The 16,911-nt window shown below is 35.9% G+C and overlaps 1 protein-coding gene across 3 annotated transcripts in view; it reads left to right on the forward strand.

Moving 5' to 3' along the window:
* Window positions 1-14,602: 14,602 nt before the first annotated feature.
* LOC113081024 (NACHT, LRR and PYD domains-containing protein 3-like) overlaps window positions 14,603-16,911 on the forward strand; it is a 66,929-nt gene continuing 64,620 nt past the window's right edge. For 2 of the 3 annotated variants that reach the window (XM_026253084.1, XM_026253086.1), the window contains exon 1: window positions 14,603-14,691. The gene's annotated coding sequence lies outside the window, so the exon portion shown is untranslated. Of the gene's footprint in view, window positions 14,692-15,249; window positions 15,304-16,911 lie in introns of all 3 variants that reach the window. The other variant, XM_026253085.1, reaches the window with a different exon arrangement.

The raw sequence follows: 16,911 nt of genomic DNA on the forward strand, positions 1-16,911 counted from the left end.
CAGCTTATAAAATCTCGACATCAACCCTTCGCAAGCATGTAGAGGTAAGCTAAATAATTGCAACGTTGCATTGGTGGTTAAAATGAAGCTTTGACATTTTAGCAAGAGGTTTTGCACAAATTAGCCTAAAAGACTGGTGCGGAGTGTGCAATTTATCTGGGATATATCGTCTGCTATAATATCATTGTTGTTTTAACAATGTGCGCGCGCATTTACAGTGCGTTCTTTCACTGTGATTCAGTCTGTTAAAATGCATTTAAACTGATCACAAAATTGAAGATATAGGGGCAGAAAATTTACATAATTTTCATATAGTAAATCAAAATCACACACGTCTTTTCCTCCAAAAATCATCATGATTATATATATATATATATATATATATATATATATATATATATATATATTACACACATATTTTACAACAGGTCAGTAAACAAGTTAATTAAGAGACTTGCGTTTTAGATACCATATTGCCTGTTTTTGCTCTATTTTTACAACAAAAAATAATTCCAAACATAGCCACCAAAGCACAGTTTTGCATCTCTGAGCAACATGACTGTTTAGTTCCTGAATGAATCAACCGTTTAAATGATTCGGTTCAATCGCAATGACTCACTTATTAACAGTGACTTGCTGACACATACTGGCCATTTTAAGTTCACAATTAAAGTATCTTTTGATTTTTTTTTTTAATAATTTATTTCTTATCATTTCAAATGAGTATTTAACATTTTATGTCTTGTATATAAAAACATTATTCATGCATTTGTAACTGCAGGTTAAACGCATTCTTGTCCTGCACTAAACACTGTGTAAATACATCTAAATGCCACTTCCGATGAAGCTTCTTCATTTCGTCTGCATTGAAAAGATGAGTTTGTTGAAACTGATTTGCCTGGTAACAGCCCAAATGTCTTATTATTCTAAATAACTGATTTCTTTAATTAAAAACAACTAGTTTGAGATTAATAGGCCTGTGCCGGGGTGTCAAACTCAGTCCCTGAAGGGCCGTAGCCCTGCAGAGTTTAGTTCTAACCCTGCTCCAGCACACATATCATGAAGTTTTCAAATAAACCTAAATGATTAGATTAGCTGGATCAGGTGTGTTTAATTAGGAGGACTGTGGCCCTCCAGGAACTGAGTTTGACACCCTTGGCCTGTCCCATTTTTGACTCCCTCCCTCTGTTAAAATGTAACTAAGTAATTTTTACTCTGAGTAAATTTTAAACAAGCTACTTTTTACTTTTACTCGAGTAGATTTTTAGACTGGTACTTCTACTTGTACTTGAGTAAAATTTCATTCATGTAATGGTACTTTTACTTGAGTAGAATATTTTTGTACTCTTTCCACCTATGGCTGTTACTGGGGAAACCTCTATTTCTCGTGCTTTATGTCTTTGCTTTAAAACATCTCCTGCTGGCAAAGGATGAATTTGCATTTTCGTTAAGTCCGCCTGATCCACGCAGCAAACATAATTTGTTTGTTATCAAAAAATATCTACTCTAGAGGGACTTGGCTGTTGTTATTGATTCTACTTGGAAGTCTACCGAAAGTTAAGTTAGGTCCACAAAAGCGCTCATGCGCAGTAACGTTTATGTTGTTGCCGTTGAAACCGTCTATATATACAGGGGCGTCGGACTGGGGGGGGGGGGGGGGGGGGGGGGTAAAGGGTACCGAGTACCCAGGGCCCGAGCCAGGGGGGGGTCCTTAGAAGTCAGTTTTCTATACATACATATACATGCACTATCATTTGTAAAGCATTTATTTACAAATAAAAAAAGTTCCTGTGCAAAACTGAACTTGTAGTTAGGCACTGGTTTGCATTTTCATGCTGTGCAGGGCCCCACCACCCCTCTCAAATCAACGTAAATGGTACGACCCGCAGTTCAGGTGCTTCTGCTGCGGACCTGCGGTGAATCAGGAGCTGGAGTTAGGAAGGAGCTAGGAAGACAGGGGAAGAGTCATGTCTATCCTTAAGAAAGGAAAATCAGGGGCTCAAAAAGGAAAAGAAGATTAAAGAGAGAAAGGCAAATGGGGGCAAGCAGTTGCTCACTCAGTTTTTTTAAAAGAAATTGAGCTCCAAATGCTTCATCGAGCACTGTCATTGTTTTAACATAAATATCTACTCTTGGAGGAGTTCTACCCAGAGTCAGAAGTTTACATGAAAACACTGTATATTTCCCTCCATTGTCAAAATTTAACACCTGCGAAAACACAGATCGTTAGCGCCTATTTTACCGAATTGTTATGCAAATTAGCTCACGCACGTTCTTACATTAAGTACAGGATTGTTCTCAGTTTAATGCACATCTTAATGATTGAAAATGACTTATTTTAAAACGTAATTCAAAGACTGAATGTCTAGTTTGGTGGTTAGTGTACCCTGTGATTCCATAGTCTGCATTTATTTTAAACAGACAAATAATCAGCAATTAACTTGTACTTGGCGTACACTTGAAAAAAGGTATTGTGACAATAAATGATATTTTAGCAACCATTGGAAGCCATATATTTCAGTTTCAGACCCTGCAGCAACAGGCCCCTCATCATGGCCAGATGAAAGCAGTGACAGTGAGGTTTATGTGACAGTGAGACTCACTTAGTAATTAGTAATTAAGTGTTAAGAGGAAATAAGCAAAATGGGTATATTGTTATTGTACACATTTAAACTTTAAAGGGATAGTTCACCCAAAAATGAAAATTGTCATCATTTACTCTCCCTCAAGTTGTTCCAAACCTCTATGATTTCCTTTCTTCTCTTAAACACAAAAGAAGATATTTTAACAAAGGTTGGTAATTAAACAGTTGATGGTCCCCATTGACTTCCATAGTATTTTTTTTCCTACTATGGAAGTCAATGGGGTCCATCAGTCGTTTTGTTACCGACTTTCTTTAAAATATCCCACCCATTGGTATCACTATGGTATTTGGTACGGGGGCCCAGCAAGATTGTTTGTACCCAGGGCCCAAAATTTGGTGCTACGCCCCTGTATATATATATATATATATATATATATATATGTGTGTGTGTGTGTGTGTGTGTGTGTGTGTGTAATGTATGTGTGTGTGTGTAAAATACATTTCTTTTAAATGTATAGCACAGTAATGAAGGCAGCAACATGTGGTAGATGGGACAGAACAAGAATCTATCATTGTGCTAATGTATTATAATACGAAAGGGTATGGCTCCTATACAGCGTGCATCGCGTAAACACAACCAGTGTGCAGAATGATGCACTTGAAGCAACACAGAGTCACAGCGTGTAGCATTACTCACAGAAATGTTCAAAACACCAAAGGAAGAGATATTGTTGTGTATTATATGTGTGCAATATTTTGAGCCTTTTCTTTTAACAGTTTTAAATATCAGTTATTGTGCGCTCTTGAAGAGAGTTTCATTGTTTTGACTGTAGTAACTAGGGCTGGGATGATACGCTAATCTGCCAATTCAATACTATCCTGATACTTGTGTGCCGATTCAATATATATTTATAATTATATATATATATATATATATATATATATATAATTTTGCATTGTGATTATAGTTATATAACTATTGCAATTCGTGACTTATCCAAATTGTCTGTAAAATGATGTTTGTTTCTGTAGATTTGAGGGAAAGATTAAAAACAAGGAGGTCTGGGAATGACTGAAGGGAACTGACAGCAGTGAGGGAAGGAAGTTATCACCAGAATGTAAGTTCTTTGAGAATGTGTGCATTATTACAAGTTGAGTTCTCATTTAAATGTGGTAATGTACGCATGTCCTGATTTTGCCAAGTTCGATGTGTTCCTAGGTCAACATATTTTGTTGACCCTGGAACAACATTTTACTCCAAAAATATATTCTTAACCATATCCCTACATCTAAACCTAACCTTAACCATGAGTAATCCCTAAAATCAGAGGAAATGATAGATGAATGACACTGATGTACAAGCACCAAACACTGATTTTAAGCGTAAACTTCACAAAATCTATAAAATGGTTCTTCAAATCTGATTGGTTAATCACAATGTTGTTCCAGGGTCAACAACGATGTTGTCCCAGGAACATGTTTCACTTGGTAAAATCAGGTTCTGCGTAATGTACACAGCTGGTCAAAAGTTTTAAATATATTTTAAAAGTTTAATTTATTTCTATAATGCACAGCTATATTTTCAGCATTAATTACTCCAGTCTTCAGTGTCACATGATCTTCAGAAATCATTCTAATATGATGATTTACTGCTCAATAAATTTTTCTGATTATTATCAGTGTTGGAAACAGTTGTGCTGCCCAAACATTTTGTCTACACTACAGTTATATTTATTTATTATTTATTTTATTTATTTATTTTATTTGGGGGGGGGGGTGGCTAATAGCAGGAATGCATAAAATTGAAAACCAGTGGTAGAGAAGACTTTTGTAATTTTACAAAAGATTACCTTTTTTTTCAATGTTTTGAACTTTGTGTTTCATAAAGTAATCATGAAGAAAAAATTCAACTTTCCAGAAATGCTAAGTTTTCTTGCCCATCATTTCTAATATGGGGTGCGTTTCCCTAAAACCAACTTTGGTCAAAAAGTTCCTTCTTTACCAATAGAGTTCAGTGGAACTAAGGACCGTAGTAAGCTAACTGCAGATGTGATTTACATCATGTATGTCATGAGCAGATGTACTTTGATCAGAGCGGCAATAATACGATTGGGTGCATGTAAATGCACTGATTTGTGATAATCAGCAATGTTTCCCGATCAGCAAATCAGTATATGAAAAAGATCATGTGACACTGAAGACTGGAGTAAAGATACTGAAAAATTCAGCTTTGCCTCATAATTATTTCAATGAATATGTTAAAGTATATATATATATTATTTCTTTCTTTCTTTTTTTTTTTTTTTTTATCAAATTAATCTAGCCTTGGTGAGTAGAAGAGACTTCTCTTGAAAACCATAAAGAAAAGATTCCAGATTTTTGACTGGTTGTGAACATACATGAGCAACATTAACAAGATGATCCTCCCTTTCAGCTCAGAGGATGTTGACAGTGCAGGCCCAGGATGAAGAAGAGGAGGAAGAACACGTTTAACAATTTTCTATAAGCTTGCCATGTGTTATAATAAAAACATTGAACATGACTACAATAATATGCTAAATGTTATTAAAAGATTCCAGTTTGCAAGAAGTCTGAGTGTCTGACTCTACACTAGAGGAACTCTTTTCTGAAGAAGATCAGGTGCTGAGAAGAAGCCTTGTTCTACAGCAAAACACTGCATCAAGCCTTGTCCTTCCCTCAGAAGAGCCTGTCTTCTGCTGCTGGGGTAAGAAACACCATCTTCCTCTTCTCTATCAGCTGTCCAGCACCGAACTCTGCCTCCTCAGCACTGTCTGAAAGAGTCTTCTCCACAGTCAGTAATCACAGATCACAGATTCTTCTGAGAAAAATTAGTTTTTTCGGGTGGGACAAATAATACAGGAGAGATGCTAGAAATCTCTATATTGTTCATTTTTCATATCTTTACGCTTTATGAATGTTTTTCTTCTGAGAAGCTCAAAAATTATGGTTCTTTGGTAATTGTTATATTGTTTAGTTTTATCCTCTGATAGTGAGCACAGAGCCCTGATCATGACATGCAAGAAAAAGAAAGAAATCATGTCCATGATTTACTAATTCGTTCCCTCTATGTACTAAACGTGCACGATTACTTTTACATTTCATTGATTTGCTAAATCGTATGCACAATTTACTAATTCGTTCTCTTGATGTATAAATAGTGTACACGTTTTAGCAAATCGAGGGAATGAAATAGAAAATCGTGCGCATGAATTAGCCTAAATTCTTTCCTGCATGTCGTGTAATTAAAGCACATCACCACCAGACATTTATACCAGGAGCCTCATATACGACGCTCACAGTTTTACTTTGTGCAGTATCTCGGTGCAGTATCTGCTGAATTGTTTCATATCTATTTATCATGTATTTTTTGTTGCACTAAATTATGTTGTATCAATAAGTTTACTGATAATTATTTATAATTTTCACTGATAACATCATTAACCATCTCCCCATCTTTAAGACAAACATTTTCTATTGTTTATATTGTGTAATCTATGAATTGATGTGTTTAGTTTTCTGTGCTCATAACTTAGTAACATTTTGCATGGTTAAAGAACAGGTGCGATGTTCAAAATGTTTTGGCTTCGTATTTTTAGAAAGTAGTGCTGAATAAATATTGATTTGTGAATGAATGCAGTGTGTTTTTGTCTATTTTATATTAGAATGTAATGTTTTTGTATTTGTTTGCATTGCGTGTATGTAAATAATGTATTAACTATGAATCCCCTATAATTAGATTACAATTAGATTTCATAAGGTTTATTTTTTGCCCCAGAGATGGATTGAGTTTATTAGTTCTTTATGCATTTCAAGGTAATGGTGAGGTGAAAATACGAATTACCAATATGATCCTTGTAATGTCACGTCCTCATGACGTGCCAGTTTGGTCGTCAGGACATACTCATCACGTTCCAGCGACGTTCCACTATAACGTCGCCACGACGGATATGGGAATCACAAAGTTACGTCGCTGGAACGTTATTTGTCGCTGCAACGAATATGGTCTGGTCCAGTTACGTCGTCATGACGTAACTGTGTTACCTGGGTAGTAGAGCTCCTGGGATATGCAAACATATTTTCTTCATTCATGCATAAACCTAATTGTAGCTCTGTTCAATTATATTATTGAAAGGCATCATGATTTTGATGTTTAAATGCTGAAAACAGACTCCTGATTTAATGACATTTTTCATTACAGAAGTTACTCATATTTTCTTTTTCCAGAAATAAAAAAATAATTTAATTTAACATTAACTTTATTTTACAATGTATTCAAATCTATATAGTAAAATAATAATAATAATATCAATCAGCAAATCAAAACAATTTTTTTTTTTTTGCAATCTGTTATTACAGTTTTGTTTTAGTCAAAAATACTCTTTAAAATCCAATATGAGTTTATATTAGTTTGATTTTGTCAACTCTCTTTGTCTGAGTTGCAAGGTGTCAGGTCCAGTGTTGGGAAGGTTACTTTGGAAATGTTATAGGTTACAGATTACAAATTACCTTATTTAAAATGTAATATTTAGTGTCACTGTTTCAAGTGACTTTAAGTAATGTAACTGATTACTTTTTGATTACTTTTCTAAATTTCTATTGTTTTCAAATTTTGAATCATTTAAAGCAAGCAGGGTTAATGTTACAGTGGTACTCAACACTGATTACTCCCATATTTAAGAATCCTTCTTCACTTGAATTAAGACTATAATTTAATTTTAAAGTACAACCACCTCAAAATAGGACTTTAGCAGCTCTTTTTACTTTGCAATATTTTTATTAAATATTTTATTTTATAAAATCATAAGATATAGTTTAATAGCTATGATACTGTTTTTGAAATCAAATCTTTGCATAGCTATGACCGGAAACATTGGCATCTAACAATGCCTTGGAAAAAAGGCAGTTAATCTAAAAATAAAATAAATAAATAATAATTTACATAAAAATAGGAAATAAAACAGTTATGGAATAAGCATGTGTCATATTCTGTGTCTTCAACTCCAGAAACATTGGTGTCTCATTTTAAATATGTAGGCTGTGTGTGTAAATATTCAAATGTAACTCCCTTTGTAATCATTAACAATATCATAATTAACTGTAATTTAATTACAGTTTACATTACATTAAAAAATTGCTACATTTATTTTGCAACTAAATTACGTAATTTGGTTACATGTAACTAGTTACTGCCCAACACTGGTCAGGTCTGATGATAAAAGATAAAGGACTGAATTTTTCAAGTGTTGGAATGGAAATGGCAGATGAGGGACGAAACAGGGACGTTCACAAACTGTCTCAGACGAATGTCCTCCGAACGTCCGCCAGCGAACGTCAAAAGCGGACCAAATCCGGACGTCCCCCGAACGTCCGCCGAACGTCCCCCAGCGAACGTTATAAATTGGACGTACTGCGGACCTAAGCGGACGTTCATAACGTCCGGGGGACGTCCCCTGTTTGCTGGGATGGATGCTCCAACATCTTTCTTTTTTAATCTGCAAAGGAAGACTGGAAATAGGAAGAATTAGTGTCATTTGAAACTGCCAGATGGGAGAGAAGTGACGGATGATAGTGGAATTATTTCCCATGCGCTTTTTATGAAGATCTGTATAAAGCTGAATCCTGTGATGCTGGAATGGCCGACTCTTTACTTCAGGACTTACCTCTTCTTGCAGATGAGGAGAAATATATGCTTGATCAACCACTGACCTTTGATTAATTTACTGTAGCTGTTAATGAACTTTCTCCAGGCAAAGCTCCAGGACTAGATGGGCTAAGTGCAGAATTCTACAAGCAGTTTTGGCCAGTCATCGGAAAAGACTTGTTTTTGGTCTTCTTGGAATGTTTGGAAAAGGGAACACTTCCGTTGAGCCTTCGGAGGGCTATGATAACCTTATTACCCAAGAAGGGTGACCTTGGAGACATAAAAAACTGGCGTCCTGTGTCTTTACTCGGTGTTGACTATAAGATACTTTCTAAAGTTTTAACTAATAGAATTAAATGTTGTATAGCTTCAGTCATCCATGCAGATCAATACTACTGTGTTCCTGGTCGGTCGATTTTTATTTATCTTTTTTTTATTCGAGATTTGATTTCTTATGCCAAAGTGCATAACGTTGATGCAGGTTTTATTTCTCTGGATCAGGAAAAAGCCTTTGACCAGGTTGATCATGGTTACCTTTTTAAGTGTTTTGAAACTTTTGGTTTTGGTTGATCCTTTTTCTTATGTAAAGTTGTTGTACACTGATGTGTACAGCATGCTGAAAATAAATGGAACACTTACAAGGCCTTTTATAGCTGACAGAGGAATAAGGCAAGGTTGTGGCCTTTCAGGTATTTTATATTCCATAGTTATTGAACCACTGCTGGTAGATTTGAGATGACAGCTAAGTGGGATTTCAACAACTTGCCCTGTATCTAGCAGTGGGGTGGTAACAGTCAGACTCAGTGCTTATGCTGCTGATGTCACCGTGGTGATAAGGTCAGACGAAGATGTAAAGAATTTAATATCATCCCTCGAGGTTTATCAGAAGGCATCTTCCTCTAGAATAAACTGGCTGAAGAGTGCAACTTTTTTGATGGGTAATTGGGAGGATGGAGGCCCTCCAAAACTTCCCCAGTACTGCTCTTGGAACTTTAAGGGGTTTAAAATGTTGGGAGTGTTTCTGGTGTTGGATCATTACATGTTGAAAAATTGGGAAGGTCTTTTTGACAAAGTTTCAGGTCGTTTACAGAGGTGGATTCTTCCTCAGCTGTCATACAGAGGAAGAGTGCTTGTAATTAATAACTTAGCTGCATCTATGTTATGGCACCGTTTTAATGTACTTGATCCATCAAACGATTTATTGCAGCAGTTACAAAAAGTTTTTATTGATTTTTTCTGGGATGGTTATCATTAGCTCCCTTCTGCAATACTTTATTTTCCAGTTAAAGAGCCACACAGATGGGAAATCAAAAATGACCTGTATTACAGTGTATGATGTAGCTGTCCATCAGTGAAAACAATGTGCAAAGTAATTAAACCAAAGAGTACACAATTTATAAAGTTATTGGCTTCTAAAGTAAGGAGTCGACTCTGAATCGCTGAAACGAGTCGTTATAGATTTCAAATCTTTTGCCCATCTCTATTTACGTCACTAGGAGCACTTTGCATAATAATCTCCGCCTACCGTCTTGGGAGAAACGGAACTCTGACCTGCCCCACCCCCCACACACAGACGCTCTGTGGTGTGAGAGCATCATGTCGAGGAGACAGTGTGTTTTTAATTGTAAAGACAAGTTTGTTTTATTTTCACTGCCAAAGAATGAAGATCAGAAGAACCAATGGCTAAAATTCATTTTCACCACAATACCAGAGCAGTACAACAAATCCCTTTTGTTGTGTTCGCAACATTTCACTGATGACTGCTTTTCTAATCTCGGTGAGTACAGCGGGATTTTCAAAGCGTTTGGCCATAAAAGATGGTTCATTACCAACTTTATTTAGAACAACAAGCATCTCCGAATCACAATGCGAAGTATGATTATGAAGTTATGCGTTTGTTTTCTCCCGAGCGTCTTATCAGTATGTGTGCTGTCTGCAGCCTGTCTGCACTGATCTTCATTTACAAACACATCATTAAAATGAAGTGTAACAAGTGCTGCTAACAGATATTCTGTGATAAAGTAATCCATATGAAAACAACGTGATGTCCGTTTTTTAACGTCTCCCTTCTAATGTGACCACGCCCCCGCGCTGAACGCGCTATTCAGATTCAAACTGAAGCACACAGCTTGAATACACCCACACAGAAGAAAAAGCAGCGAGACTGTTCAAGTTTTTTATTTTACGGTTTGCTTCGCGATGAGAAGAATAAGACATAATTCACCCCAAAAAGATGCTAAGTTGTGTGCGGAACAACCAATCCAAACTGCTTATGTCAGTTGACCAATCAGAACACCGTATGCTACCGAAAGGTGGGGTTTAAGGAAACTGAATCTTTTGAACAGCTTCACTCGAACCGTTTGGGGACCTCTGAGAATTGAGGTAACTTTAAAATGATATTTTGACAAAATGACAATGTTTTTTAACCTTGGATAGATTTAATCCTATTGTACAGGACTTCTAAACAGTGATAGGAAGCTTAGAATTTTCCCCAAAGCTAAAAAGTTAAATCAATGAGATTAAAAGTTGTTCAATGTTTACTGTATTCCAATGAACATATCCTATGGGTATCTTTTGGTCTGGCTCTGCTCAGAATGTTTGGTGGGTTTCACTTTGATAAGCACTTGTTTTTGAGGTCTTTGCATAATGTATTTTTTATACCTGATGTTAATTGTTATGCTTCAGTTTTGAATTCTTGGAATGTTTTAAGGAAGTCAAGACCAGATTGACCATTTTGGTTTAAGTGAACCATTGTTTTATTATTCCTTTCTAGGTGACAGTGATTGTAAGTCTAACACTATTGTGAAAAAAAAAAATTCATCAATAAAAGGTCTGACAAAAATTGTAGATTTAATTGAGCTTATCTCTAGAAAATGGATATCTTCAGAAGAAATTTGTAGTCATCTTGGGTTAAGATCAGTAAGGATAGTGGAGCAGTTTATTGATGAGATAAAGGTTGTTTTCTGTCTGGTGGACCTATACAAATGTTCTTTTCCTAAATTATTGGGGTCTCCTAGATTTTGTATCGAATACAATCAAGAAGGGAAGAATCTGAAATGTAAAAAGGTTAAAAGAGCTTAATTTTGAGACTTTGGGAAAAAAAAAGAAAATTATGTTATTAGATATGCATAAAGTCAAATTGTTTGTCAAGTGTTTTTTTTTTAACTGTGCACTCTCCCACACTTGCAAAAGATAGGTTTCACTATTTGAAGAATTTAAACTGGATTCCACTCAATGAATAGGCCTTGGGAATTTCTTTCAACCATTTATTGGCTTATAGCATTGAGCTATGTAGGTGAAAAACCTTTAAAGAGACATACATGCAAACATTGTAAATTCACCAACAAACCCAATACAATGCATAACTTTTTTTACACAAACATCAGTAGCTTAAGTTAATGAACCATGAATATTTCACCAGACCTACTATATTGCACAGTTGTTAAAAGTCGCATTAAAGCTGGTAGATCTTACCCAGCTTAATAACAATGCATTTAAATATCATTAGCTTTACATTTTGAATACAGAATTAATAGATCATATTAACTTTAAACGCATGTGTAGTTTAATTTACTGAATTCTAACACAGAGACTATGATCTAACCTGTGCTTTTAACCATATTTGCCATTTAATAAAGCAATTTAGTTTTTTTAATCATGTAGTCAGAGAATTTAAGTCATGTATACACAATTAATTCTAAGCATGCGCGTAATTTGCAGGGGGGTTAGGGGGGTCATGACCCCCCCAAAAATCAGATCCAACTAATATAACCCCCTCAATATCATCAAACCATTCAGATTAAAATAATATGAAATATTCAGAATAAATACTTTTGTTCGTTTTCTTTATTAATTTCATTTGCCAGCAAGAAAGATAGTATCATATTTTAAATAATCTGTAATGTACCCCCCGCCCCCCGCACCGACTACTTGGTATTACCCAACCGGCTTTCTCTACCAAGTTTGTTCACTATTTTGCGCAGTCCCTGGGATGAATGGGTGGAAAAAGCTGACGGAAAGACGAAAAGGACACTGAAAGGCAGCCAGACAACAATTTTTCATTGTTTGTCGACACCAGCCAAAAAAAAAAAAAGAAAAGAAAATCCTGACCAAACGGAGGTACCCCGCTAAATTGGCTGTTAAGTTAGCTGAGCGTTTCTCAAAGTGTGGGGAGTAGATACATGACAAACATGTTTTGTGCCCACTTTTTTCTAATTACTTTATTTATTGACCATACACTCAAAACAAAACAAAGACACATTTAAATGTAAGCCTTACTTAACCTTTTCACACGTAAGTTTAAAAGTTTTTCAAGGCGACCGTTATTGATCGTAGTATCGCTTTATGGTTTCCATGGAGACGAATCATTCATTGCTTGTCAGCGCTGATGACTGATGATCTGCTTTTATTTCCTTTTTTATTCTAATTTCACAAATTTGTTAGCTATAGCAGGATATATCTGATATTCCGATTGTCAAATATGTGCAAGTGGATGTGTTTTGTTGTTCAAACACCTTTATAATGATCGCATTAATTGAGTTGTATGCGCAACGTATTTTAGGTATCTATCTTATTAAAATAACTTACCTAAAAAATTACGTAACATTAAATTATTATTAGGAATTTACCACCTCCGGTTCAATTTGAGATGATTATAATATATATATATATATATATATATATATATATATATATATATATATATATATATATATATATACTTTTTTTTTTTTTTTTTGCATGGAGTTTGCAAAGTGACAAAATGAATCAAAGCACAACTAAGGTTAACGTCAGTCCACACTTGTATTTTCTCAGTTTCTGAATTTGATGTTATCAGAGGCTAAATGCAAACACAATTATTATTATTATTTTAATCTACTTTTGAGTCTTATGTCATGCAAAGTGATAATATATTTGCACTTTCATTTTCTCTATTTGAAAGTTTTTAATGCTGTTATTTTTGTTTTTGTTATTATGCTGTTTTGTTGACTGGAGTTGGCTGGCTAGATGTTGGTTTGCCAGTGTCCTGTGAGGTAAAGCCAGAGGGTGCCAGGGACTGTGTAAAACCAATGTCACTGTATTGTAACTTAAGTTGATGTTTGCTCCAATAGAGTCACCCGTTTTTTTTTTTTGTTTTTTTTTTGGGGGGGGGGGGTGCATAATTAAATTATGCAAATTAGCATGTTACCTTTTACACAAGAAAATTATTCAATAACTTAATTAATTAATAAATATGCCGCAAGTTTAACCCCCCCAATGGTAGACCCAAAGTTACGCCCTTGATTCTAAGCAACATTTCATAGTATCTAAACAATCCAAATCGTGAATTACCAAAGTTAAATCAGGCAAATTAAATTGTTAAACAAAATATACCATATACAAAAGACACTTTTACCCAATATAAAACCACTTCATGAATAAAAGATATGCTACTCAAACCAACAGTGCGATCTACAGAGCGCCATTGAATGATGGATTCATTTACTCTGATAGCAGTTACTATTTCAGCATGCAGGAAACACGCAGCATTCTTCAACAATCAGTACTTCAACTCACCGGCTGTCACTTCAGAGTTCTTTGGGGAGTACCTGCTCCCGCACAGTGATATCAAGCTTGAATACTAATTTTTCTTCGAGTCAGCACTGCTCTTTTCGTAGCGTCAGTTCCCCGTGTATACAATAATTAAACCGGTGCGCTGCTTTATCCAGCCCAGGCACGCGCAACAGATTGCGGATTAGTTTCGGATTAGTTTGGTTCGGATTAGTTTGGGGTTTCTCTTTAATAAGGTATTTTTTATTTGTGGATGTAAGTATTCTAAAGAACACAGGGTGAAGTGTACCTGGGCAGATTTTATAGTTGGTCAAGCCAAGTTAGCCATTTGGAAAACCTGTAGAATGGCTGCTGAAGGCCATAATGTAGATGTGTTGAAATATTTTACCGCTTTGGTTGAATCTAGAATTAGGATGGAATATAAATTTTATCAAACCACAGGTAATTTACTTGAATTTGAATTTAAATGGTGTTTAAATGAAGGTTTATTTATATTTTGTGAAGAGGGGATTATATCATTTGATTGGTGATGTGATCTGTTTTATGTTGTTTGTGATTTATATTTTGAGCTCTATTGGTATTAAAGTGTTTTAAAAGTCAAAGTATCTATCTATCTATCTATCTATCTATCTATCTATCTATCTATCTATCTATCTATCTATCTATCTATCTATCTATCTATCTATCTATCTATCTATCGCTCTCTCTGTGAGTGTGTTCTCCTTCTATTCTGTTGATGTTTCACACTCCAGTCCAGTCGGAGGCAGTAATTCATCAGTTGGCTTGTAAACAGCACCAGAAGAAGAAGGTCAAAGTGAAAGTAAAAGATTAAACATCGGATGGCCAGACGCCATCTCGCAGGATCCAAAACCAGAAAATACCTTCACACGTTACGGTAAGTTTTATAACGTTTCATAGCTGTAATATCAATATAATTTGCGCCTAAACAAATATGTCACATAAGGTACATGCAGAGGTGCATTAACACACAGGCTTCAACGGCCTGAAGCTCACGGGCCTACACTGAAGACCTAGGCCTACACGGAAATTATATTCATTTTAATTGTAAATTATATTATATTTTTCGAATAATTATTTGTATAGGCCTATATGGGAGAGTGCATCAGTGACAGCAATATTCTACAAACACACAGTCGTAAATTTTCAGGAATCACAACATTTTCTGCGACGCTCTGTTGTGTGGAACCGGAAAACGATTTTCTGTAACATCATACAATTTAAGTTCAGTAACTTAGTGTACACATGCGTGGATTTCATAGAAATGTTTAAGTATAGGTAGCTATGGTCAGGGGCGTCATGCACTCATTATTTTGGAGGGGAGCGAGTGTGACGCCTGTTTCACATGATATAATCTGTCCGGAGTGTGTATGCAGTCCGTGTGCGTTACGTATGTGGTGCTGAAACAGCACGGACTCATTGTGCTTTCACACAGGACGCGTTTGCAGTCTGCTACTGGTCCGCAGCTGTTTAAGCCACAAAACACAAGGTTGTCCATTATTTTGATATCAAATCATGTAAAAAAATAAATAAACTAAAAAAGCTTTTTCAGCATTGTGATACTCTTTCATAGACCCATTTAAATTCAAATGTAAACAACATATTACTCATGTATTTGACTGCTAGGTTTTTATAATAAGTTGCTGAAACAAACTGCAACACATTTAAACAACATTAGCCTACTTTTCTTGTTAGGATATCACAAACATTCAAAATTAAAACTCACCACTGACAGAAACAGTTGCGTGCCTTTTGCATTTAAATCTTTATTATACACAATACAACGGGTCTTAAATAACTTTGTTTTTCTGCCTCTATAAAAGTGCATATATAATGTTGCCTTGTTTAAAGTTGCTCCTTTTCTTGTTTTAAATCTAGCCAAAACCCATGTGTTGCGTGTGAAACACAGTAGGCTTTGATTAATATACATTTATTGTGAAATGACTGCATTTCCGTGTCAATCCATGTTCATTTTTACCGTGAACAATGCGCTGTCACTTTAATTCAGCGCATGCAGCACAGCAAAAATAGACTCTGTACGTGAACGATCGCTGCAATGCTGCAGACGCACTGCTCCTGGAACGCATTGATGGACCGCCACTGCGTGCGGTGTACGCACTGCAGACGGAGTATGTGTGAAACGGACCTGAGCATGTGTGTGTGTGTGTGTGTAGCTCGTCATGCTTGTAAACCTAATTTTTTCAGACCGATTTGATTTCGATTATCTCCCCATTAATTAACTACTAACAATTTATACATGTTGATTTACATATCTGAATGAAAAAAAAAACATGAATTCCTTAACATTGCAATATGTTTATTGCTCTTAAAATTACAAAATAAAAGACTGACTAAGAATGCATTACTTTGCACTTGTATATAGAGAGCATTCCTATAGCATTTTTTCTATCGTGTCTAATGATTTTGGTTACTATGCACGAGAGAGAGAGAGAGCGAGCAAGACAGCGCTCGTGTAGTTTGAAGACTGTGAGTGCGCGAGCGCGCGTGAAACTTTGGTGTTTCGCCCTTTTTCTATCGTGTTTAATGATTTTGATTTATATGCACAAGCAGGGGCATCGGACTGGGGGTGAAACCAGTAATGATCACCAGGGCCCCAAAGGGAGGGCCCTTGAAAAGTCTGGAATATATATTTTCAATAGGGAGGGGGCCCATTAGGACTGCCTATGCATAGGGCCTGGGATCTTGTGCAGCGCCGCTGTGCACAAGGGAAAGAGAGAGCAAGAAGCGCTCGTGTTGTTTGAAGACTATGAGTGCGCGCGCAGCCGGGGCTCTCTCTCGTACGCGCCCCGTCAGACGCAGCAGTCATTCACCCATCAAATAAGGCTTTGACAGCCGCCAAAAAAAAGATAAATGCAGAAAAACTCCATGGATTGGTTATATAACGTTGGACAGAATGTTGACCTGGCTATCGCGTATATTCAGCGCACATAAGGTAAACGTTAATTTGCAATTAATTGTTATTTAGATGTACTGATAATATATAATCGTATTATTTGAACGTCTTACCTTTTAAAAGTGCGTCGCAAACGGTTTGTTCTGCTGCATCTCTACGGTGCGGCATCGGTTTGCTGCTACT

This window comes from Carassius auratus, unplaced genomic scaffold (genome assembly GCF_003368295.1).
Source record: "Carassius auratus strain Wakin unplaced genomic scaffold, ASM336829v1 scaf_tig00032882, whole genome shotgun sequence".
Lineage (NCBI taxonomy): Eukaryota > Metazoa > Chordata > Actinopteri > Cypriniformes > Cyprinidae > Carassius > Carassius auratus.